Genomic DNA, 24,827 nt, shown 5'->3' on the forward strand with positions numbered 1-24,827 from the left:
TTCCAGAACTCTGGATGTCTGTATTATAGAAGCACCAAATGTCTGCATTCTAGAATCGTAATGTGGCGGAATTATAGAATGCACAGCACGGCAGAATTCTAAAGTCCTAAAATGCCTGCTCTCCGGAAGTTAAGGTGTCTGACATCCAGAATGTTACTAGGACAGCATTCTACCGTTCTGAGAGATTCTGGGTTCTAGAATCAATGGACGGCAGAGATCTGGCATGTCAGGGTATCCAAACTCTAGAATACTTGCGTGTCTGAACTCGAGAGTCATTCCATGTCCACATTCCGGATCACAGGGTGTCTGAATTCCAGAAGCACCAAATGTCTGCAATCTAGAATTGGAATGTGGTAGAATTGTAGAATGCACAACACGGCGGAATTCTAAAGTCCTAAAATGCCTGCTATTCGGAAGTTAAGGTGTCTGACACCCAGAATGCTACCACATCAGAATTATACCATTCTGAAACATTCTGGGATCTAGAATCAATGGACGGGTGAGTTCCAGAATGTCAGGGTGGCAAAACTCTAGAATCCTGGCGTGTCTGAACTCTTGAGTCATTCAATGTCCACATTCCAGATATCTGGATGTCTGAATTATAGAAGCACCAAATGTCTGCATTCTAGAATCGGAATGTGGCGGAATTCTAGAATGCACAGCACGGCGGAATTCTAAAGTCCTAAATTGCCTGCTATCCGGAAGTTAAGGTGTCTGACATCCAGAATGCTACCACGTCAGAATTATACCATTCTGAAACATTCTGGGATCTAGAATCAATGGACGGCTGAGTTCCAGAATGTAAGGGTGGCAAAACTCTAGAATCCTGGCGTGTCTGAACTCGAGAGTCATTCAATGTCCACATTCCAGAACTCAGGATGTCTCAAATATAGAAGCACCAAATATCTGCATTCTAGAATCGGAATGTGGCGGAATTCTAGAATGCACAGCACGGCGGAATTTTAAAGTCCTATAATGCCTGCTATACGGAAGTCAAGGTGTCTGACATCCAGAATGTTACTAAGTCAGCATTCTACCGTTCTGAGAGATTCTGGGTTCTAGAATCAATGGATGGCAGAGTTCTGGAATGTCAGGGTGTTCAAACTCAAGAATACTTGCGTGTCTGAACTCGAGAGTCATTCAATGTCCACATTAAACATCACAGGGTGTCTGAAATCCAGAAGCACCAAATGTCTGCATTCTAGAATCGGAATGTGGCGGAATTCTAGAATGCACAGCACGGCGGAATTCTAAAGTCCTAAAATGCCTGGTATCCGGAAGTTAAGGTGTCCGACATCAAGAATGCTACCAAGTCAGAATTATACCATTCTGAAAGATTCTGGGATCTAGAATCGATGGATGGCTGAGTTCCAAAATGTCAGGGTGGGAAAACTCTAGAATCCTTGCGTGTCTGAACTCGAGAGTCATTCAATGTCCACATTCCAGAACTCTGGATGTCTGAATTATAGAAGCACCAAATGTCTGCATTCTAGAATCGGAATGTGGCGGAATTCTAGAATGCACAGCACGGCCCAATTCTAAAGTCCTAAAATGCCTGCTATCCGGAAGTTAAGGTGTCTGACATCAAGAATGCTACCACGTCAGAATTATACCATACTGAAAGATTCTGGGATCTAGAATCAATGGACGGCTGAGTTCCAGAATGTCAGGGTGGCAAAATTCTAGTATCCTTGCGTGTCTGAACTCGAGAGTCATTCAATGTACACATTCCAGAACTCTGGATGTCTGAATTATAGAAGCACCAAATGTCTGCATTCTAGAATCGGAATGTGGCGGAATTCTAGAATGCACAGCACGGCGGAATTCTAAAGTCCTAAAATGCCTGCTATCCGGAAGTTAAGGTGTCTGACATCAAGAATGCTACCAAGTCAGAATTATAACATTCTGAAAGATTCTGGGATCTAGAATCAATGGACGGCTGAGTTACAGAATGTCAGGGTGGCAAATCTCTAGAATCCTTGCGTGTCTGAACTCGAGAGTCATTCAATGTCCACATTCCGGAACTCTGGATGTCTGAATTATAGAAGCACCAAATGTCTGCATTCTAGAATCGGAATGTGGCGGAATTCTAGAATGCACAGCACAGCGGAATTCTAAAGTCCTAAAATGCCTACTAGCCGCAAGTTAAGGTGTCTGATGACCAGTATGTTACTAGGTCAGCATTCTACCGTTCTGAGAGATTCTGGGTTCTAGAATCAATGGACGGCAGAGATCTGGAATGTCAGGGAGTCCAAACTCTAGAATCCTTGCGTGTCTGAACTCGAGAGTCATTCAATGTCCACATTCCGGATCACAGGGTGTCTGAATTCCAGAAGCACCAAATGTCTGCATTCTAGAATCGGAATGTGGTAGAATTCTAGAATGCACAACACGGCGGAATTCTAAAGTCCTAAAAGGCCTGCTATCCGGAAGTTAAGGTGTCTGACACCCAGAATGCTACCACATCAGAATTATAGCATTCTGAAACATTCTGGGATCTAGAATCAATGGACGGGTGAGTTCCAGAATGTCAGGGTGGCAAAACTCTAGAATCCTGGCGTGTCTGAACTCGAGAGTCATTCAATGTCCACATTCCAGAACTCTGGATGTCTGAATTATAGAAGCACCAAATGTCTGCATTCTAGAATCGTAATGTGGCGGAGTTCTAGAATGCACAGCACGGCGGAATTCTAAAGTCCTAAAATGCCTGCTATCCGGAAGTTAAGGTGTCTGACATCCAGAATGCTACCACGTAAGAATTATAGCATTCTGAAACATTCTGGGATCTTGAATCAATGGATGGCTGAGTTCCAGAATGTCAGGGGGCAAAACTCTAGAAACTTTGCGTGTCTGAACTCGAGAGTCATTCAATGTCCACATTCCAGAACTCTGGATGTCTGAATTATAGAAGCAAAAAATGTCTGCATTCTAGAATCGGAATGTGGCGGAATTCTAGAATGCACAGCACGGCGGAATTCTAAAGTCCTAAAATGCCTGCTATCCGGGAGTTAAGGTGTCTGACATCAAGAATGCTACCAAGTCAGAATTATACCATTCTGAAAGATTCTGGGATCTAGAATCAATGGACGGCTGAGTTCCAGAACGTCAGGGTGTCAAAACTCTAGAATCCTGGCGTGTCTGAACTCGAGAGTCATTCAATGTCCACATTCCAGAACTCTGGATGTCTGAATTATTGAAGCACCAAATGTCTGCATTCTAGAATCGGAATGTGGCGGAATTCTAGAATGCACAGTACGGCGGAATTCTAAAGTCCTAAAATGCCTGCTATCCGGAAGTTAAGGTGTCTGACAACAAGAATGCTACCAAGTCAGAATTATAACATTCTGAAAGATTCTGGGATCTAGAATCAATGGACGGCTGAGTTCCAGAATGTCAGGGTGGCAAAACTCTAGAATCCTGGCGTGTCTGAACTCGAGAGTCATTCAATGTCCACATTCCAGAACTCTGGATATCTGAAATATAGAAGCACCAAATGTCTGCTTTCTAGAATCAGAATGTGACGGAATTCTAGAATGCACAGCACAGCGGAATTTAAAGTCCTAAAATGCCTGCTATACGGAAGTCAAGGTGTCTGACATCCAGAATGTTACTAAGTCAGCATTCTACCGTTCTGAGAGATTCTGGGTTCTAGAATCAATGGATGGCAGAGTTCTGGAATGTCAGGGTATTCAAACTCAAGAATACTTCCGTGTCTGAACTCGCGAGTCATTCAATGTCCACATTCCGCATCACAGGGTGTCTGAATTTCAGAAGCATCAAATGTCTGCATTCTAGAATCGGAATGTGGCGGAATTCTAGAATGCACAGCACGGCGGAATTCGAAAGTCCTAAAATGCCTGCTATCCGGAAGTTAAGGTGTCTGACATCCAGAATGCTACCACGTCAGAATTATACCATTCTGAAAGAATCTGGGATCTAGAATCAATGGACGGCTGAGTTCCAGAATGTCAGGGTGGCAAAACTCTAGAATCCTTGCGTGTCTGAACTCGAGAGTCATTCAATATCCACATTCCAGGACTCTGGATGTCTGAAATATAGAAGCACCAAATGTCTGCATTCTAGAATCGGAATGTGGCGGAATTGTAGAATGCACAGCACGACAGAATTCTAAAGTCCTAAAATGCCTGCGATTCGGAAGTTAAGTTGTCTGACATCCAGAATGTTACTAGGTCAGCATTCTACCGTTCTGAGAGATTCTGGGTTCTAGAATCAATGGACGGCAGAGTTCTGGAATGTCAGGGTGTCCAAACTCTAGAATGTTTCCGTGTCTGAACTCGTGAGTCATTCAATGTACACATTCCAGAACTCTGGATGTCTGAATTATAGAAGCACCAAATGTCTGCATTCTAGAATCGGAATGTGGCGGAATTCTAGAATGCACAGCACGGCGGAATTCTAAAGTCCTAAAATGCCTGCTATCCGGAAGTTAAGGTGTCTGACATCAAGAATGCTACCAAGTCAGAATTATAACATTCTGAAAGATTCTGGGATCTAGAATCAATGGACGGCTGAGTTACAGAATGTCAGGGTGGCAAATCTCTAGAATCCTTGCGTGTCTGAACTCGAGAGTCATTCAATGTCCACATTCCGGAACTCTGGATGTCTGAATTATAGAAGCACCAAATGTCTGCATTCTAGAATCGGAATGGGGCGGAATTCTAGAATGCACAGCACAGCGGAATTCTAAAGTCCTAAAATGCCTACTAGCCGCAAGTTAAGGTGTCTGATGACCAGTATGTTACTAGGTCAGCATTCTACCGTTCTGAGAGATTCTGGGTTCTAGAATCAATGGACGGCAGAGATCTGGAATGTCAGGGAGTCCAAACTCTAGAATCCTTGCGTGTCTGAACTCGAGAGTCATTCAATGTCCACATTCCGGATCACAGGGTGTCTGAATTCCAGAAGCACCAAATGTCTGCATTCTAGAATCGGAATGTGGTAGAATTCTAGAATGCACAACACGGCGGAATTCTAAAGTCCTAAAAGGCCTGCTATCCGGAAGTTAAGGTGTCTGACACCCAGAATGCTACCACATCAGAATTATAGCATTCTGAAACATTCTGGGATCTAGAATCAATGGACGGGTGAGTTCCAGAATGTCAGGGTGGCAAAACTCTAGAATCCTGGCGTGTCTGAACTCGAGAGTCATTCAATGTCCACATTCCAGAACTCTGGATGTCTGAATTATAGAAGCACCAAATGTCTGCATTCTAGAATCGTAATGTGGCGGAGTTCTAGAATGCACAGCACGGCGGAATTCTAAAGTCCTAAAATGCCTGCTATCCGGAAGTTAAGGTGTCTGACATCCAGAATGCTACCACGTCAGAATTATAGCATTCTGAAACATTCTGGGATCTAGAATCAATGGACGGCTGAGTTCCAGAATGTCAGGGGGCAAAACTCTAGAAACTTTGCGTGTCTGAACTCGAGAGTCATTCAATGTCCACATTCCAGAACTCTGGATGTCTGAATTATAGAAGCAAAAAATGTCTGCATTCTAGAATCGGAATGTGGCGGAATTCTAGAATGCACAGCACGGCGGAATTCTAAAGTCCTAAAATGCCTGCTATCCGGGAGTTAAGGTGTCTGACATCAAGAATGCTACCAAGTCAGAATTATACCATTCTGAAAGATTCTGGGATCTAGAATCAATGGACGGCTGAGTTCCAGAACGTCAGGGTGTCAAAACTCTAGAATCCTGGCGTGTCTGAACTCGAGAGTCATTCAATGTCCACATTCCAGAACTCTGGATGTCTGAATTATTGAAGCACCAAATGTCTGCATTCTAGAATCGGAATGTGGTAGAATTCTAGAATGCACAACACGGCGGAATTCTAAAGTCCTAAAAGGCCTGCTATCCGGAAGTTAAGGTGTCTGACACCCAGAATGCTACCACATCAGAATTATAGCATTCTGAAACATTCTGGGATCTAGAATCAATGGACGGGTGAGTTCCAGAATGTCAGGGTGGCAAAACTCTAGAATCCTGGCGTGTCTGAACTCGAGAGTCATTCAATGTCCACATTCCAGAACTCTGGATGTCTGAATTATAGAAGCACCAAATGTCTGCATTCTAGAATCGTAATGTGGCGGAGTTCTAGAATGCACAGCACGGCGGAATTCTAAAGTCCTAAAATGCCTGCTATCCGGAAGTTAAGGTGTCTGACATCCAGAATGCTACCACGTCAGAATTATAGCATTCTGAAACATTCTGGGATCTAGAATCAATGGACGGCTGAGTTCCAGAATGTCAGGGGGCAAAACTCTAGAAACTTTGCGTGTCTGAACTCGAGAGTCATTCAATGTCCACATTCCAGAACTCTGGATGTCTGAATTATAGAAGCAAAAAATGTCTGCATTCTAGAATCGGAATGTGGCGGAATTCTAGAATGCACAGCACGGCGGAATTCTAAAGTCCTAAAATGCCTGCTATCCGGGAGTTAAGGTGTCTGACATCAAGAATGCTACCAAGTCAGAATTATACCATTCTGAAAGATTCTGGGATCTAGAATCAATGGACGGCTGAGTTCCAGAACGTCAGGGTGTCAAAACTCTAGAATCCTGGCGTGTCTGAACTCGAGAGTCATTCAATGTCCACATTCCAGAACTCTGGATGTCTGAATTATTGAAGCACCAAATGTCTGCATTCTAGAATCGGAATGTGGCGGAATTCTAGAATGCACAGTACGGCGGAATTCTAAAGTCCTAAAATGCCTGCTATCCGGAAGTTAAGGTGTCTGACAACAAGAATGCTACCAAGTCAGAATTATAACATTCTGAAAGATTCTGGGATCTAGAATCAATGGACGGCTGAGTTCCAGAATGTCAGGGTGGCAAAACTCTAGAATCCTGGCGTGTCTGAACTCGAGAGTCATTCAATGTCCACATTCCAGAACTCTGGATATCTGAAATATAGAAGCACCAAATGTCTGCTTTCTAGAATCAGAATGTGACGGAATTCTAGAATGCACAGCACAGCGGAATTTAAAGTCCTAAAATGCCTGCTATACGGAAGTCAAGGTGTCTGACATCCAGAATGTTACTAAGTCAGCATTCTACCGTTCTGAGAGATTCTGGGTTCTAGAATCAATGGATGGCAGAGTTCTGGAATGTCAGGGTATTCAAACTCAAGAATCCTTGCGTGTCTGAACTCGAGAGTCATTCAATGTCCACATTCCGCATCACAGGGTGTCTGAATTTCAGAAGCATCAAATGTCTGCATTCTAGAATCGGAATGTGGCGGAATTCTAGAATGCACAGCACGGCGGAATTCGAAAGTCCTAAAATGCCTGCTATCCGGAAGTTAAGGTGTCTGACATCCAGAATGCTACCACGTCAGAATTATACCATTCTGAAAGATTCTGGGATCTAGAATCAATGGACGGCTGAGTTCCAGAATGTCAGGGTGGCAAAACTCTAGAATCCTTGCGTGTCTGAACTCGAGAGTCATTCAATATCCACATTCCAGGACTCTGGATGTCTGAAATATAGAAGCACCAAATGTCTGCATTCTAGAATCGGAATGTGGCGGAATTGTAGAATGCACAGCACGACAGAATTCTAAAGTCCTAAAATGCCTGCGATTCGGAAGTTAAGTTGTCTGACATCCAGAATGTTACTAGGTCAGCATTCTACCGTTCTGAGAGATTCTGGGTTCTAGAATCAATGGACGGCAGAGTTCTGGAATGTCAGGGTGTCCAAACTCTAGAATGTTTCCGTGTCTGAACTCGTGAGTCATTCAATGTCCACATTCCGGATCACAGGGTGTCTGAATTCAAGAAGCACCAAATGTCTGCATTCTAGAATCGGAATGTGGCGGAATTCTAGAATGCACAGCACGGCGGAATTCTAAAGTCCTAAAATGCCTGCTATCCGGAAGTTAAGGTGTCTGACATCAAGAATGCTACCAAGTCAGAATTATACCATTCTGAAAGATTCTGGGATCTAGAATCAATGGACGGCTGAGTTCCAGAATGTCAGGGTGGCAAAACTCTAGAATCCTTGTGTGTCTGAACTCGAGAGTCATTCAATGTCCACATTCCAGAACTCTGGATGTCTGAATTATAGAAGCACCAAATGTCTGCATTCTAGAATCGGAATGTGGCGGAATTCTAGAATGCACAGCACGGCGGAATTCGAAAGCCTAAAATGCCTGCTATCGGGAAGTTAAGGTGTCTGACATCCAGAATGCTACCACGTCAGAATTATACCATTCTGAAAGATTCTGGGATCTAGAATCAATGGACGGCTGAGTTCCAGAATGTCAGGGTGGCAAAACTCTAGAATCCTTGCCTGTCTGTACTCGAGAGTCATTCAATGTCCACATTCCAGAACTCTGGATGTCTGAATTATAGAAGCACCAAATGTCTGCATTCTAGAATCGGAATGTGGCGGAATTCTAGAATGCACAGCACGGCGGAATTCTAAAGTCCTAAAATGCCTGCTATTCGGAAGTTAAGGTGTCTGACATCCAGAATGTTACTAGGTCAGCATTCTACCGTTCTGAGAGATTCTGGGTTCTAGAATCAATGGACGGCAGAGTTCTGGAATGTCAGGGTGTCCAAACTCTAGAATGTTTCCGTGTCTGAACTCGTGAGTCATTCAATGTCCACATTCCGGATCACAGGGTGTCTGAATTCAAGAAGCACCAAATGTCTGCATTCTAGAATCGGAATGTGGCGGAATTCTAGAATGCACAGCACGGCGGAATTCTAAAGTCCTAAAATACCTGCTATCCGGAAGTTAAGGTGTCTGACATCAATAATGCTACCAAGTCAGAATTATACCATTCTGAAAGATTCTGGGATCTAGAATCAATGGACGGCTGAGTTCCAGAACGTCAGGGTGGCAAAACTCTAGAATCCTTGTGTGTCTGAACTCGAGAGTCATTCAATGTCCACATTCCAGAACTCAGGATGTCTCAAATATAGAAGCACCAAATATCTGCATTCTAGAATCGGAATGTGGCGGAATTCTAGAATGCACAGCACGGCGGAATTTTAAAGTCCTATAATGCCTGCTATACGGAAGTCAAGGTGTCTGACATCCAGAATGTTACTAAGTCAGCATTCTACCGTTCTGAGAGATTCTGGGTTCTAGAATCAATGGATGGCAGAGTTCTGGAATGTCAGGGTGTTCAAACTCAAGAATACTTGCGTGTCTGAACTCGAGAGTCATTCAATGTCCACATTCCACATCACAGGGTGTCTGAAATCCAGAAGCACCAAATGTCTGCATTCTAGAATCGGAATGTGGCGGAATTCTAGAATGCACAGCACGGCGGAATTCGAAAGTCCTAAAATGCCTGCTATCCGGAAGTTAAGGTGTCTGACATCCAGAATGCTACCACGTCAGAATTATACCATTCTGAAAGATTCTGGGATCTAGAATCAATGGACGGCTGAGTTCCAGAATGTCAGGGTTTCCAAACTCTAGAATCCTTGCATGTCTGAACTCGAGAGTCATTCAATATCCACATTCCAGGACTCTGGATGTCTGAAATATAGAAGCACCAAATGTCTGCATTCTAGAATCGGAATGTGGCGGAATTCTAGAATGCACAGCGTGGCAGAATTCTGAAGTCCCAAAATGAATTGTATTTGGAAGTTAAGGAGTCTGACATCCAGAATGTTACTAGGTCAGCATTCTACCGTTCTGAGAGATGCTGGGTTCTAGAATCAATGGACGGCAGAGTTCCGGAATGTCAGGGTGTCCAAACTCTAGAATCCTTCAGTGTTTGAACTCGAGAGTCATTCTATTTCCATATTCCGGTTCACAGGGTGACTGAATTCCAGAAGCACCAAATGTCTGCATTCTAGAATCGGAATGTGGCGGAATTCTAGAATGCACAGCACGGCGGAATTCTAAAGTCCTAAAATGACTGCTATCCGGAAATTAAGGTGTCTGACATCCAGAATGCTACCACGTAAGAATTATACCATTCTGAAAGATTCTGGTCTAGAATCAATGGACGGCTGAGTTCCAGAATGTCAGGGTGGCAAAACTCTAGAATCCTTGCGTGTCTGAACTCGAGAGTCATTCAATGTCCACATTCCAGAACTCTGGATGTCTTTATTATAGAAGCACCAAATGTCTGCATTCTAGAATCGTAATGTGGCGGAATTCTAGAATGCACAGCACGGCGGATTTCTAAAGTCCTAAAATGCCTGCTCTCCGGAAGTTAAGGTGTCTGACATCCAGAATGTTACTAGGACAGCATTCTACCGTTCTGAGAGATTCTGGGATCTAGAATCAATGGACGGCAGAGATCTGGCATGTCAGGGTATCCAAACTCTAGAATACTTGCGTGTCTGAACTCGAGAGTCATTCAATGTCCACATTCCAGAACTCTGGATGTCTGAAATATAGAAGCACCAAATGTCTGCTTTCTAGAATCAGAATGTGACGGAATTCTAGAATGCACAGCACAGCGGAATTTAAAGTCCTAAAATGCCTGCTATACGGAAGTCAAGGTGTCTGACATCCAGAATGTTACTAAGTCAGCATTCTACCGTTCTGAGAGATTCTGGGTTCTAGAATCAATGGATGGCAGAGTTCTGGAATTTCAGGGTATTCAAACTGAAGAATACTTCCGTGTCTGAACTCGAGAGTCATTCAATGTCCACATTCCGCATCACAGGGTGTCTGAATTCCAGAAGCACCAAATGTCTGCATTCTAGAATCGGAATGTGGCGGAATTCTAGAATGCACAGCACGGCGGAATTCGAAAGTCCTAAAATGCCTGCTATCCGGAAGTTAAGGTGTCTGACATCCAGAATGCTACCACGTCAGAATTATACCATTCTGAAAGATTCTGGGATATAGAATCAATGGACGGCTGAGTTCCAGAATGTCAGGGTGGCAAAACTCTAGAATCCTTGCGTGTCTGAACTCGAGAGTCATTCGATATCCACATTCCAGGACTCTGGATGTCTGAAATATAGAAGCACCAAATGTCTGCATTCTAGAATCGGAATGTGGCGGAATTGTAGAATGCACAGCACGACAGAATTCTAAAGTCCTAAAATGCCTGCGATTCGGAAGTTAAGTTGTCTGACATCCAGAATGTTACTAGGTCAGCATTCTACCGTTCTGAGAGATTCTGGGTTCTAGAATCAATGGACGGCAGAGTTCTGGAGTGTCAGGGTGTCCAAACTCTAGAATGTTTCTGTGTCTGAACTCGTGAGTCATTCAATGTCCACATTCCGGATCACAGGGTGTCTGAATTCAAGAAGCACCAAATGTCTGCATTCTAGAATCGGAATGTGGCGGAATTCTAGAATGCACAGCACGGCGGAATTCTAAAGTTCTAAAATGCCTGCTATCCGGAAGTTAAGGTGTCTGACATCAAGAATGCTACCAAGTCAGAATTATACCATTCTGAAAGATTCTGGGATCTAGAATCAATGGACGGCTGAGTTCCAGAATGTCAGGGTGGCAAAACTCTAGAATCCTTGTGTGTCTGAACTCGAGAGTCATTCAATGTCCACATTCCAGAACTCTGGATGTCTGAATTATAGAAGCACCAAATGTCTGCATTCTAGAATCGGAATGTGGCGGAATTCTAGAATGCACAGCACGGCGGAATTCGAAAGCCTAAAATGCCTGCTATCGGGAAGTTAAGGTGTCTGACATCCAGAATGCTACCACGTCAGAATTATACCATTCTGAATGATTCTGGGATCTAGAATCAATGGACGGCTGAGTTCCAGAATGTCAGGGTGGCAAAACTCTAGAATCCTTGCGTGTCTGTACTCGAGAGTCATTCAATGTCCACATTCCAGAACTCTGGATGTCTGAATTATAGAAGCACCAAATGTCTGCATTCTAGAATCGGAATGTGGCGGAATTCTAGAATGCACAGCACGGCGGAATTCTAAAGTCCTAAAATGCCTGCTATTCGGAAGTTAAGGTGTCTGACATCCAGAATGTTACTAGGTCAGCATTCTACTGTTCTGAGAGATTCTGGGTTATAGAATCAATGGACGGCAGAGTTCTGGAATGTCAGGGTGTCCAAACTCTAGAATCATTCAGTGTTTGAACTCGAATGTTATTCAATTTCCATATTCCGCGTCACAGGGTGACTGAATTCCAGAAGCACCAAATGTCTGCATTCTAGAATCGGAATGTGGCGTAATTCTAGAATGCACAGCACGGCGGAATTCGAAAGTCCTAAAATGCCTGCTATCCGGAAGTTAAGGTGTCTGACATCAAGAATGCTACCAAGTCAGAATTATACCATTCTGAAAGATTCTGGGATCTAGAATCAATGGACGGCTGAGTTCCAGAATGTCAGGGTGGCAAAATTTTAGTATACTTGTGTGTCTGAACTCGAGAGTCATTCAATGTCCACATTCCAGAACACTGGATGTCTGAATTATAGAAGCACCAAATGTCTGCATTCTAGAATCGGAATGTGGCGGAATTCTAGAATGCACAGCACGGCGGAATTTTAATGTCCTAAAATGCCTGCTATACGGAAGTCAAGGTGTCTGACATCCAGAATGTTACTAAGTCAGCATTCTACCGTTCTGAGAGATTCTGGGTTCTAGAATCAATGGATGGCAGAGTTCTGGAATGTCAGCGTGTTCAAACTCAAGAATCCTTGAGTGTCTGAACTCGAGAGTCATTCAATGTCCACATTCCGCATCACAGGGTGTCTGAATTCCAGAAGCACCAAATGTCTGCATTCTAGAATCGGAATGTGGCAGAATTCTAGAATGCACAGCACGGCGGAATTCAAAAGTCCTAAAATGCCTGCTATCCGGAAGTTAAGGTGTCTGACATCCAGAATGCTACCACGTCAGAATTATACCATTCTGAAAGATTCTGGGATCTAGAATCAATGGACGGCTGAGTTCCAGAATGTCAGGGTTTCCAAACTCTAGAATCCTTGCATGTCTGAACTCGAGAGTCATTCAATAACCACATTCCAGGAGTCTGGATGTCTGAAATATAGAAACACCAAATGTCTGCATTCTAGAATCGGAATGTGGTAGAATTCTAGAATGCACAGCACGACAGAATTCTAAAGTCCTAAAATGCCTGCTATCGGGAAGTTAAGGTGTCTGACATCCAGAATGCTACCACGTCAGAATTATACAATTCTGAAAGATTCTGGGATCTAGAATCAATGGACGGCTGAGTTCCAGAATGTCAGGGTGGCAAAACTCTAGAATCCTTGCGTGTCTGAACTCGAGAGTCATTCAATGTCCACATTCCAGAACTCTGGATGTCTGAATTATAGAAGCACCAAATGTCTGTATTCTAGAATCGGAATGTGGCGGAATTCTAGAATGCACAGCACGGCGGATTTCTAAAATCCTAAAATGCCTGCTATCCGGAAGTTAAGGTGTCTGACATCAAGAATGCTACCACGTCAGAATTATACCATTCTGAAACATTCTGGGATCTAGAATCAATGGACGGCTGAGTTCCAGAATGTCAGGGTGGCAAAACTCTAGAATCCTTGCGTGTCTGAACTCGAGAGTCATTCAATGTCCACATTCCAGAACTCTGGATGTCTGAATTATAGAAGTACCAAATGTCTGCATTCTAGAATCGGAATGTGGCGGAATTCTAGAATGCACAGCACGGCGGAATTCTAAAGTCCTAAAATGCCTGCTGTCCGGAAGTTAAGGTGTCTGACATCAAGAATGCTACCAAGTCATAATTATACCATTCTGAAAGATTATGGAATCTAGAATCAATGGACGGCTGAGTTCCAGAATGTCAGGGTTTCCAAACTCTAGAATCCTTGCGTGTCTGATCTCGAGAGTCATTCAAAGTCCACATTCCAGAACTCTGGATGTCCTAATTATAGAAGCACCAAATGTCTGCATTCTAGAATCAGAATGTGGCGGAATTCTAGAATGCACAGCACGGCGGAATTCTAAAGTCCTAAAATGCCTACTAGCCGAAAGTTAAGGTGTCTGATGACCAGAATGTTACTAAGTCAGCATTCTACCGTTCTGAGAGATTGTGGGTTCTAGATTCTGTGGACGGCAGAGTTCTGGAATGTCAGGGTGTTCAAACTCTAGAATCCTTCAGTGTTTGAACTCGAGAGTCATTCAATTTCCATATTCCGGGTCACAGGGTGACTGAATTCCAGAAGCACCAAATGTCTGCATTCTAGAATCGGAATGTGGCGGAATTCTAGAATGCACAGCACGGCGGAATTCGAAAGTCCTAAAATGCCTGCTATCCGGAAGTTTAGGTGTCTGACATCCAGAATGCTACCACGTCAGAATTATACCATTCTGAAAGATTCTGGGATCTAGAATCAATGGACCGCTGAGTTCCAGAATGTCAGGGTGGCAAAACTCTAGAATCCTGGCGTGTCTGAACTCGAGAGTCATTCAATGTCCACATTCCAGAACTCTGGATGTCTGAAATATAGAAGCACCAAATGTCTGCATTCTAGAATCGTAATGTGGCGGAATTCTAGAATGCACAGCACGGCGGAATTCTAAAGTCCTACAATGCCTGCTATCTGGAAGTTAAGGTGTCTGACATCATGAATGCTACCAAGTCAGAATTATACCATTCTGAAAGATTCTGGGATCTAGAATCAATGGACGGCTGAGTTCCAGAATGTCAGGGTGGCAAAATTCTAGAATCCTTGTGTGTCTGCACTCGAGAGTCATTCAATGTCCACATTCCAGAACTCTGGATGTCTGAAATATAGAAGCACCAAATGTCTGCATTCTAGAATCGGAATGCGGCGGAATTCTAGAATGCACAGCACGGCGGAATTTTAAAGTCCTATAATGCCTGCTATACGGAAGTCAATGTGTCTGACATCCAGAATGTTACTAAGTCAGCATTCTACCGTTCTGAGAGATTCTGGGTTCTAGAATCAATGGACGGCAGAGTTCTGGAATGTCAGGGTGTCCAAACTCTAGAATCATTCAGTGTTTGAACTCGAATGTTATTCAATTTCCATATTCCGCGTCACAGGGTGACTGAATTCCAGAAGCACCAAATGTCTGCATTCTAGAATCGGAATGTGGCGTAATTCTAGAATGCACAGCACGGCGGAATTCGAATGTCCTAAAATGCCTGCTATCCGGAAGTTAAGGTGTCTGACATCAAGAATGCTACCAAGTCAGAATTATACCATTCTGAAAGATTCTGGGATCTAGAATCAATGGACGGCTGAGTTCCAGAATGTCAGGGTGGCAAAATTCTAGTATACTTGTGTGTCTGAACTCGAGAGTCATTCAATGTCCACATTCCAGAACACTGGATGTCTGAATTATAGAAGCACCAAATGTCTGCATTCTAGAATCGGAATGTGGCGGAATTCTAGAATGCACAGCACGGCGGAATTTTAATGTCCTAAAATGCCTGCTATACGGAAGTCAATGTGTCTGACATCCAGAATGTTACTAAGTCAGCATTCTACCGTTCTGAGAGATTCTGGGTTCTAGAATCAATGGATGGCAGAGTTCTGGAATGTCAGCGTGTTCAAACTCAAGAATCCTTGAGTGTCTGAACTCGAGAGTCATTCAATGTCCACATTCCGCATCACAGGGTGTCTGAATTCCAGAAGCACCAAATGTCTGCATTCTAGAATCGGAATGTGGCAGAATTCTAGAATGCACAGCACGGCGGAATTCAAAAGTCCTAAAATGCCTGCTATCCGGAAGTTAAGGTGTCTGACATCCAGAATGCTACCACGTCAGAATTATACCATTCTGAAAGATTCTGGGATCTAGAATCAATGGACGGCTGAGTTCCAGAATGTCAGCGTTTCCAAACTCTAGAATCCTTGCATGTCTGAACTCGAGAGTCATTCAATAACCACATTCCAGGAGTCTGGATGTCTGAAATATAGAAACACCAAATGTCTGCATTCTAGAATCGGAATGTGGTAGAATTCTAGAATGCACAGCACGACAGAATTCTAAAGTCCTAAAATGCCTGCTATCGGGAAGTTAAGGTGTCTGACATCCAGAATGCTACCACATCAGAATTATACAATTCTGAAAGATTCTGGGATCTAGAATCAATGGACGGCTGAGTTCCAGAATGTCAGGGTGGCAAAACTCTAGAATCCTTGCGTGTCTGAACTCGAGAGTCATTCAATGTCCACATTCCAGAACTCTGGATGTCTGAATTATAGAAGCACCAAATGTCTGTATTCTAGAATCGGAATGTGGCGGAATTCTAGAATGCACAGCACGGCGGATTTCTAAAATCCTAAAATGCCTGCTATCCGGAAGTTAAGGTGTCTGACATCAAGAATGATACCACGTCAGAATTATACCATTCTGAAACATTCTGGGATCTAGAATCAATGGACGGCTGAGTTCCAGAATGTCAGGGTGGCAAAACTCTAGAATCCTTGCGTGTCTGAACTCGAGAGTCATTCAATGTCCACATTCCAGAACTCTGGATGTCTGAATTATAGAAGTACCAAATGTCTGCATTCTAGAATCGGAATGTGGCGGAATTCTAGAATGCACAGCACGGCGGAATTCTAAAGTCCTAAAATACCTGCTGTCCGGAAGTTAAGGTGTCTGACATCAAGAATGCTACCAAGTCATAATTATACCATTCTGAAAGATTATGGAATCTAGAATCAATGGACGGCTGAGTTCCAGAATGTCAGGGTTTCCAAACTCTAGAATCCTTGCGTGTCTGATCTCGAGAGTCATTCAAAGTCCACATTCCAGAACTCTGGATGTCTGAATTATAGAAGCACCAAATCTCTGCATTCTAGAATCAGAATGTGGCGGAATTCTAGAATGCACAGCACGGCGGAATTCTAAAGTCCTAAAATGCCTACTAGCCGAAAGTTAAGGTGTCTGATGACCAGAATGTTACTAAGTCAGCATTCTACCGTTCTGAGAGATTGTGGGTTCTAGATTCTGTGGACGGCAGAGTTCTGGAATGTCAGGGTGTTCAAACTCTAGAATCCTTCAGTGTTTGAACTCGAGAGTCATTCAATTTCCATATTCCGGGTCACAGGGTGACTGAATTCCAGAAGCACCAAATGTCTGCATTCTAGAATCGGAATGTGGCGGAATTCTAGAATGCACAGCACGGCGGAATTCGAAAGTCCTAAAATGCCTGCTATCCGGAAGTTTAGGTGTCTGACATCCAGAATGCTACCACGTCAGAATTATACCATTCTGAAAGATTCTGGGATCTAGAATCAATGGACGGCTGAGTTCCAGAATGTCAGGGTGGCAAAACTCTAGAATCCTGGCGTGTCTGAACTCGAGAGTCATTCAATGTCCACATTCCAGAACTCTGGATGTCTGAAATATAGAAGCACCAATTGTCTGCATTCTAGAATCGTAATGTGGCGGAATTCTAGGATGCACAGCACGGCGGAATTCTAAAGTCCTACAATGCCTGCTATCTGGAAGTTAAGGTGTCTGACATCATGAATGCTACCAAGTCAGAATTATACCATTCTGAAAGATTCTGGGATCTAGAATCAATGGACGGCTGAGTTCCAGAATGTCAGGGTGGCAAAATTCTAGAATCCTTGTGTGTCTGCACTCGAGAGTCATTCAATGTCCACATTCCAGAACTCTGGATGTCTGAATTATAGAAGCACCAAATGTCTGCATTCTAGAATCGGAATGTGGCGGAATTCTAGAATGCACAGCACGGCGGAATTCTACAGTCCCTAAAATGCCTGCTATCCGGAAGTTAAGGAGTCTGACATCAAGAATGCTACCAAGTCAGAATTATAACATTCTGAAAGATTCTGGGATCTAGAGTCAATGGACGGCTGAGTTCCAGAATGCAAGGGTGGCAAAACTCTAGAATCCTGGCGTGTCTGAACTCGAGAGTCATTCAATGTCCACATTCCAGAACTCTGGATGTCTGAAATATAGAAGCACCAAATGTCTGCATTCTAGAATCGGAATGTGGCGGATTGTAGAATGCACAGCACGGCGGAATTTTAAAGTCCTAAAATGCCTACCATACGGAAGTCAAGGTTTCTGACATCCAGAATGTTACTAAGTCAGCATTCTACCGTTCTGAGATTCTGGGTTCTAGAATCAATGGATGGCAGAGTTCTGGAATGTCAGGGTGTTCAAACTCATGATTACTTGCGTGTCTGAACTCGAGAGTCATTCAATGTCCACATTCCGCATCACAGGGTGTCTGAATTCCAGAAGCACCAAATGTCTGCATTCTAGAATCGGAATATGGCAGAATTCTAGAATGCACAGCACGGCGGAATTCGAAAGTCCTAAAATGCCTGCTATCCGGAAGTTAAGGTGTCTGACATCCAGAATGCTACCACGTCAGAATTATACCATTCTGAATGATTCTGGGACCTAGAATCAATTGACGGCTGAGTTCCAGAATGTCAGGGTCTTCAAACTCTAGAATCCTTGCGTGTCTGAACTCGAGAGTCATTCAATATCCACATTCCAGGACTCTGGATGTCTGAAATATAGAAGCACCAAATGTCTGCATTCTAGAATCGGAATGTGGTAGAATTCTAGAATGCACAGCACGACAGAATTCTAAAGTCCTAAAATGCCTGGTATTCGGAAGTTAAGGTGTCTGACATCCAGAATGTTACTAGGTCAGCATTCTACCGTTCTGAGAGATTCTGGGTTCTAGAATCAATGGACAGCAGAGTTCTGGAATGTCAGGGTGTCCAAACTCTAGAATCCTTCCGTGTCTGAACTCGTGAGTCATTCAATGTCCACATTCCGGATCACAGGGTGTCTGAATTCCAGAAGCACCAAATGTCTGCATTGTAGAATCGGAATGTGGCGGAATTCTAGAATGCACAGCACGGCGGAATTCGAAAGTCCTAAAATGCCTACTTGCCGAAAGTTAAGGTGTCTGATGACCAGAATGTTACTAGGTCAGCATTCTACCGTTCTGAGAGATTCTGGGTTCTAGAATCAATGGTCGGCAGAGTTCCGGAATGTCAGGGTGTCCAAACTCTAGAATCCTTCAGTGTTTGAACTCGAGAGTCATTCAATTTCCATATTCCGGGTCACAGGGTGACTGAATTCCAGAAGCACCAAATGTCTGCATTGTAGAATCGGAATGTGGCGGAATTCTAGAATGCACAGCACGGCGGAATTCGAAAGTCCTAAAATGACTGCTATCCGTAAGTTAAGGTGTCTGACATCAAGAATGCTACCACGTCAGAATTATACCATTCTGAAAGATTCTGGGATCTAGAATCAATGGACGGCTGAGTTCCAGAATGTCAGGGTGTCAAAACTTTAGAATCCTTGCGTGTCTGAACTCGAGAGTCATTCAATGTCCACATTCCAGAACTCTGGATGTCTGTATTATAGAAGCACCAAATGTCTGCATTCTAGAATCGTAATGTGGCGGAATTGTAGAATGCACAGCACGGCGGAATTCTAAAGTCCTAAAATGCCTGCTCTCCGGAAGTTAAGGTGTCTGACATCCAGAATGTTACTAGGACAGCATTCTAGCGTTCTGAGAGATTCTGGGTTCTAGAATCAATGGACGGGTGAGTTCCAGAATGTCAGGGTGGCAAAACTCTAGAATCCTGGCGTGTCTGAACTCGAGAGTCATTCAATGTCCACATTCCAGAACTCTGGATGTCTGAATTATAGAAGCACCAAATGTCTGCATTCTAGAATCGGAATGTGGCGGAATTCTAGAATGCACAGCACGGCGGAATTCTAAAGTCCTAAAATGCCTGCTATCGGGAAGTTAAGGTGTCTGACATCCAGAATGCTACCACGTCAGAATTATACCATTCTGAAACATTCTGGGATCTAGAATCAATGGACGGCTGAGTTCCAGAATGTCAGGGTGGCAAAACTCAAGAATCCTGGCGTGTCTGAACTCGAGAGTCATTCAATGTCCACATTCCAGAACTCTGGATGTCTGAAATATAGAAGCACCAAATGTCTGCATTCTAGAATCGGAATGCGGCGGAATTCTAGAATGCACAGCACGGCGGAATTTTAAAGTCCTATAATGCCTGCTATACGGAAGTCAATGTGTCTGACATCCAGAATGTTACTAAGTCAGCATTCTACCGTTCTGAGAGATTCTGGGTTCTAGAATCAATGGACGGCAGAGTTCTGGAATGTCAGGGTGTCCAAACTTTAGAATCATTCAGTGTTTGAACTCGAATGTTATTCAATTTCCATATTCCGCGTCACAGGGTGACTGAATTCCAGAAGCACCAAATGTCTGCATTCTAGAATCGGAATGTGGCGGAATTCTAGAATGCACAGCACGGCGGAATTCGAAAGTCCTAAAATGCCTGCTATCCGGAAGTTAAGGTGTCTGACATCAAGAATGCTACCAAGTCAGAATTATACCATTCTGAAAGATTCTGGGATCTAGAATCAATGGACGGCTGAGTTCCAGAATGTCAGGGTGGCAAAATTCTAGTATTCTTGTGTGTCTGAACTCGAGAGTCATTCAATGTCCACATTCCAGAACACTGGATGTCTGAATTATAGAAGCACCAAATGTCTGCATTCTAGAATCGGAATGTGGCGGAATTCTAGAATGCACAGCACGGCGGAACTCTAAAGTCCTAAAACGCCTGCTATCCGGAAGTTAAGGAGTCTGACATCAAGAATGCTACCAAGTCAGAATTATAACATTCTGAAAGATTCTGGGATCTAGAATCAATGGACGGCTGAGTTCCAGAATGTCAGGGTGGCAAAATTCTAGAATCCTTGTGTGTCTGAACTCGAGAGTCATTTAATGTCCACATTCCAGAACTCTGGATGTCTGAATTATAGAAGCACCAAATGTCTGCATTCTAGAATCGGAATGTGGCGGAATTCTAGAATGCACAGCACGGCGGAATTTTAATGTCCTAAAATGCCTGCTATACGGAAGTCAAGGTGTCTGACATCCAGAATGTTACTAAGTCAGCATTCTACCGTTCTGAGAGACTCTGGGTTCTAGAATCAATGGATGGCAGAGTTCTGGAATGTCAGCGTGTTCAAACTCAAGAATCCTTGAGTGTCTGAACTCGAGAGTCATTCAATGTCCACATTCTGCATCACAGGGTGACTGAATTCCAGAAGCACCAAATGTCTGCATTCTAGAATCGGAATGTGGCACAATTCTAGAATGCACAGCACGGCGGAATTCAAAAGTCCTAAAATGCCTGCTATCCGGAAGTTAAGGTGTCTGACATCCAGAATGCTACCACGTCAGAATGATACCATTCTGAAAGATTCTGGGATCTAGAATCAATGGACGGCTGAGTTCCAGAATGTCAGGGTTTCCAAACTCTAGAATCCTTGCATGTCTGAACTCGAGAGTCATTCAATAACCACATTCCAGGAGTCTGGATGTCTGAAATATAGAAACACCAAATGTCTGCATTCTAGAATCGGAATGTGGTAGAATTCTAGAATGCACAGCACGACAGAATTCTAAAGTCCTAAAATGCCTGCTATCGGGAAGTTAAGGTGTCTGACATCCAGAATGCTACCACGTCAGAATTATACAATTCTGAAAGATTCTGGGATCTAGAATCAATGGACGGCTGAGTTCCAGAATGTCAGGGTGGCAAAATTCTAGAATCCTTGCGTGTCTGAACTCGAGAGTCATTCAATGTCCACATTCCAGAACTCTGGATGTCTGAATTATAGAAGTACCAAATGTCTGCATTCTAGAATCGGAATGTGGCGGAATTCTAGAATGCACAGCACGGCGGAATTCTAAAGTCCTAAAATGCCTGCTGTCCGGAAGTTAAGGTGTCTGACATCAAGAATGCTACCAAGTCATAATTATACCATTCTGAAAGATTATGGAATCTAGAATCAATGGACGGCTGAGTTCCAGAATGTCAGGGTTTCCAAACTCTAGAATCCTTGCGTGTCTGAACTCGAGAGTCATTCAAAGTCCACATTCCAGAACTCTGGATGTCTGAATTATAGAAGCACCAAATGTCTGCATTCTAGAATCAGAATGTGGCGGAATTCTAGAATGCACAGCACGGTGGAATTCTAAAATCCTAAAATGCCTACTAGCCGAAAGTTAAGGTGTCTGATGACCAGAATGTTACTAAGTCAGCATTCTACCGTTCTGAGAGATTCTGGGTTCTAGATTCTGTGGACGGCAGAGTTCTGGAATGTCAGGGTGTTCAAACTCTAGAATCCTTCAGTGTTTGAACTCGAGAGTCATTCAATTTCCATATTCCGGGTCACAGGGTGACTGAATTCCAGAAGCACCAAATGTCTGCATTCTAGAATCGGAATGTGGCGGAATTCTAGAATGCACAGCACGGCGGAATTCGAAAGTCCTAAAATGCCTGCTATCCGGAAGTTTAGGTGTCTGACATCCAGAATGCTACCACGTCAGAATTATACCATTCTGAAAGATTCTGGGATCTAGAATCAATGGACGGCTGAGTTCCAGAATGTCAGGGTGGCAAAACTCTAGAATCCTGGCGTGTCTGAACTCGAGAGTCATTCAATGTCCACATTCCAGAACTCTGGATGTCTGAAATATAGAAGCACCAAATGTCTGCATTCTAGAATCGGAATGTGGCGGAATTCTAGAATGCACAGCACGGCGGAATTCTAAAGTCCTAAAATGCCTGCTATCCGGAAGTTAAGGTGTCTGACATCCAGAATGCTACCACGTCAGAATTATACCATTCTGAAAGATTCTGGGATCTAGAATCAATGGACGGCTGAGTTCCAGAATGCAAGGGTGGCAAAACTCTAGAATCCTTGCATGTCTGAACTCGAGAGTCATTCAATATCCACATTCCAGGACTCTGGATGTCTGAAATATAGAAGCACCAAATGTCTGCATTCTAGAATCGGAATGTGGCGGAATTCTAGAATGCACAGCACGGCAGAATTCTGAAGTCCTAAAATGCCTGATATTCGGAAGTTAAGGAGTCTGACATCCAGAATGTTACTAGGTCAGCATTCTACCGTTCTGAGAGATTCTGGGTTCTAGAATCAATGGACGGCAGAGTTCTGGAATGTCAGGGTGTCAAAACTCTAGAATCCTTCCGTGTCTGAACTCGTGAGTCATTCAATGTCCACATTCCGGATCACAGGGTGTCTGAATTCCAGAAGCACCAAATGTCTGCATTCTAGAATCGGAATGTGGCGGAATTCTAGAATGCACTGCACGTCAGAATTCTGAAGTCCTAAAATGCCTGATATACGGAAGCTAAGGAGTCTGACATCCAGAATGTTACTAGGTCAGCATTCTACCGTTCTGAGAGATTCTGGGTTCTAGAATCAGTGGACGGCAGAGTTCTGGAATGTCAGGGTGTTCAAACTCTAGAATCCTTCAGTGTTTGAACTCGAGAGTCATTCAATTTCCATATTCCGGGTCACAGGGTGACTGAATTCCAGAAGCACCAAATGTCTGCATTCTAGAATCGGAATGTGGCGGAATTCTAGAATGCACAGCACGGCGGAATTCGAAAGTCCTAAAATGCCTGCTATCCGGAAGTTAAGGTGTCTGACATCCAGCATGCTACCACGTCAGAATTATACCATTCTGAAACATTCTGGGATCTAGAATCAATGGACGGCTGAGTTCCAGAATGTCAGGGTGGCAAAACTCTAGAATCCTGGCGTGTCTGAACTCGAGAGTCATTCAATGTCCACATTCCAGAACTCTGGATGTCTGAAATATAGAAGCACCAATTGTCTGCATTCTAGAATTGGAATGTGGCGGAATTCTAGAATGCACAGCATGGCGGAATTCTAAAGTCCTAAAATGCCTGCTATCCGGAAGTTAAGGTGTCTGACATCCAGAATGCTACCACGTCAGAATTATACCATTCTGAAAGATTCTGGGATCTAGAATCAATGAACGGCTGAGTTCCAGAATGTCAGGGTGGCAAAATTCTAGAATCCTTGTGTGTCTGAACTCGAGAGTCATTCAATGTCCACATTCCAGAACTCTGGATGTCTGAATTATAGAAGCACCAAATGTCTGCATTCTAGAATCGGAATGTGGCGGAATTCTAGAATGGACAGCACGGCGGAATTCTAAAGTCCTAAAATGCCTGCTATCCGGAAGTTCAGGAGTCTGACATCAAGAATGCTACCAAGTCAGAATTATAACATTCTGAAAGATTCTGGGATCTAGAATCAATGGACGACTGAGTTCCAGAATGTCAGGGTGGCAAAAATCTAGAATCCTGGCGTGTCTGAACTCGAGAGTCATTCAATGTCCACATTCCAGAACTCTGGATGTCTGAAATATAGAAGCACCAATTGTCTGCATTCTAGAATCGGAATGTGGCGGAATTCTTGAATGCACAGCACGGCGTAATTTTAAAGTCCTAAAATGCCTGCTATACGGAAGTCAAGGTGTCTGACATCCAGAATGTTACTAAGTCAGCATTCTACCGTTCTGAGATTCTGGGTTCTAGAATCAATGGATGGCAGAGTTCTGGAATGTCAGGGTGTTCAAACTCAAGATTGCTTGCGTGTCTGAACTCGAGAGTCATTCAATGTCCACATTCTGCATCACAGGGTGTCTGAATTCCAGAAGCACCAAATGTCTGCATTCTAGAATCGGAATGTGGCACAATTCTAGAATGCACAGCACGGCGGAATTCGAAAGTCCTAAAATGCCTGCTATCCGGAAGTTAAGGTGTCTGACATCCAGAATGCTACCACGTCAGAATTATACCATTCTGAAAGATTCTGGGATCTAGAATCAATGGACGGCTGAGTTCCAGAATGTCAGGGTTTCCAAACTCTAGAATCCTTGCATGTCTGAACTCGAGAGTCATTCAATATCCACATTCCAGGACTCTGGATGTCTGAAATATAGAAGCACCAAATGTCTGCATTCTAGAATCGGAATGTGGTAGAATT

The sequence above is a fragment of the Aotus nancymaae genome, unplaced genomic scaffold (genome assembly GCF_030222135.1).
Source record: "Aotus nancymaae isolate 86718 unplaced genomic scaffold, 86718_ANA_hifiasm-v0.15.2.pri h1tg000001l, whole genome shotgun sequence".
NCBI lineage: Eukaryota > Metazoa > Chordata > Mammalia > Primates > Aotidae > Aotus > Aotus nancymaae.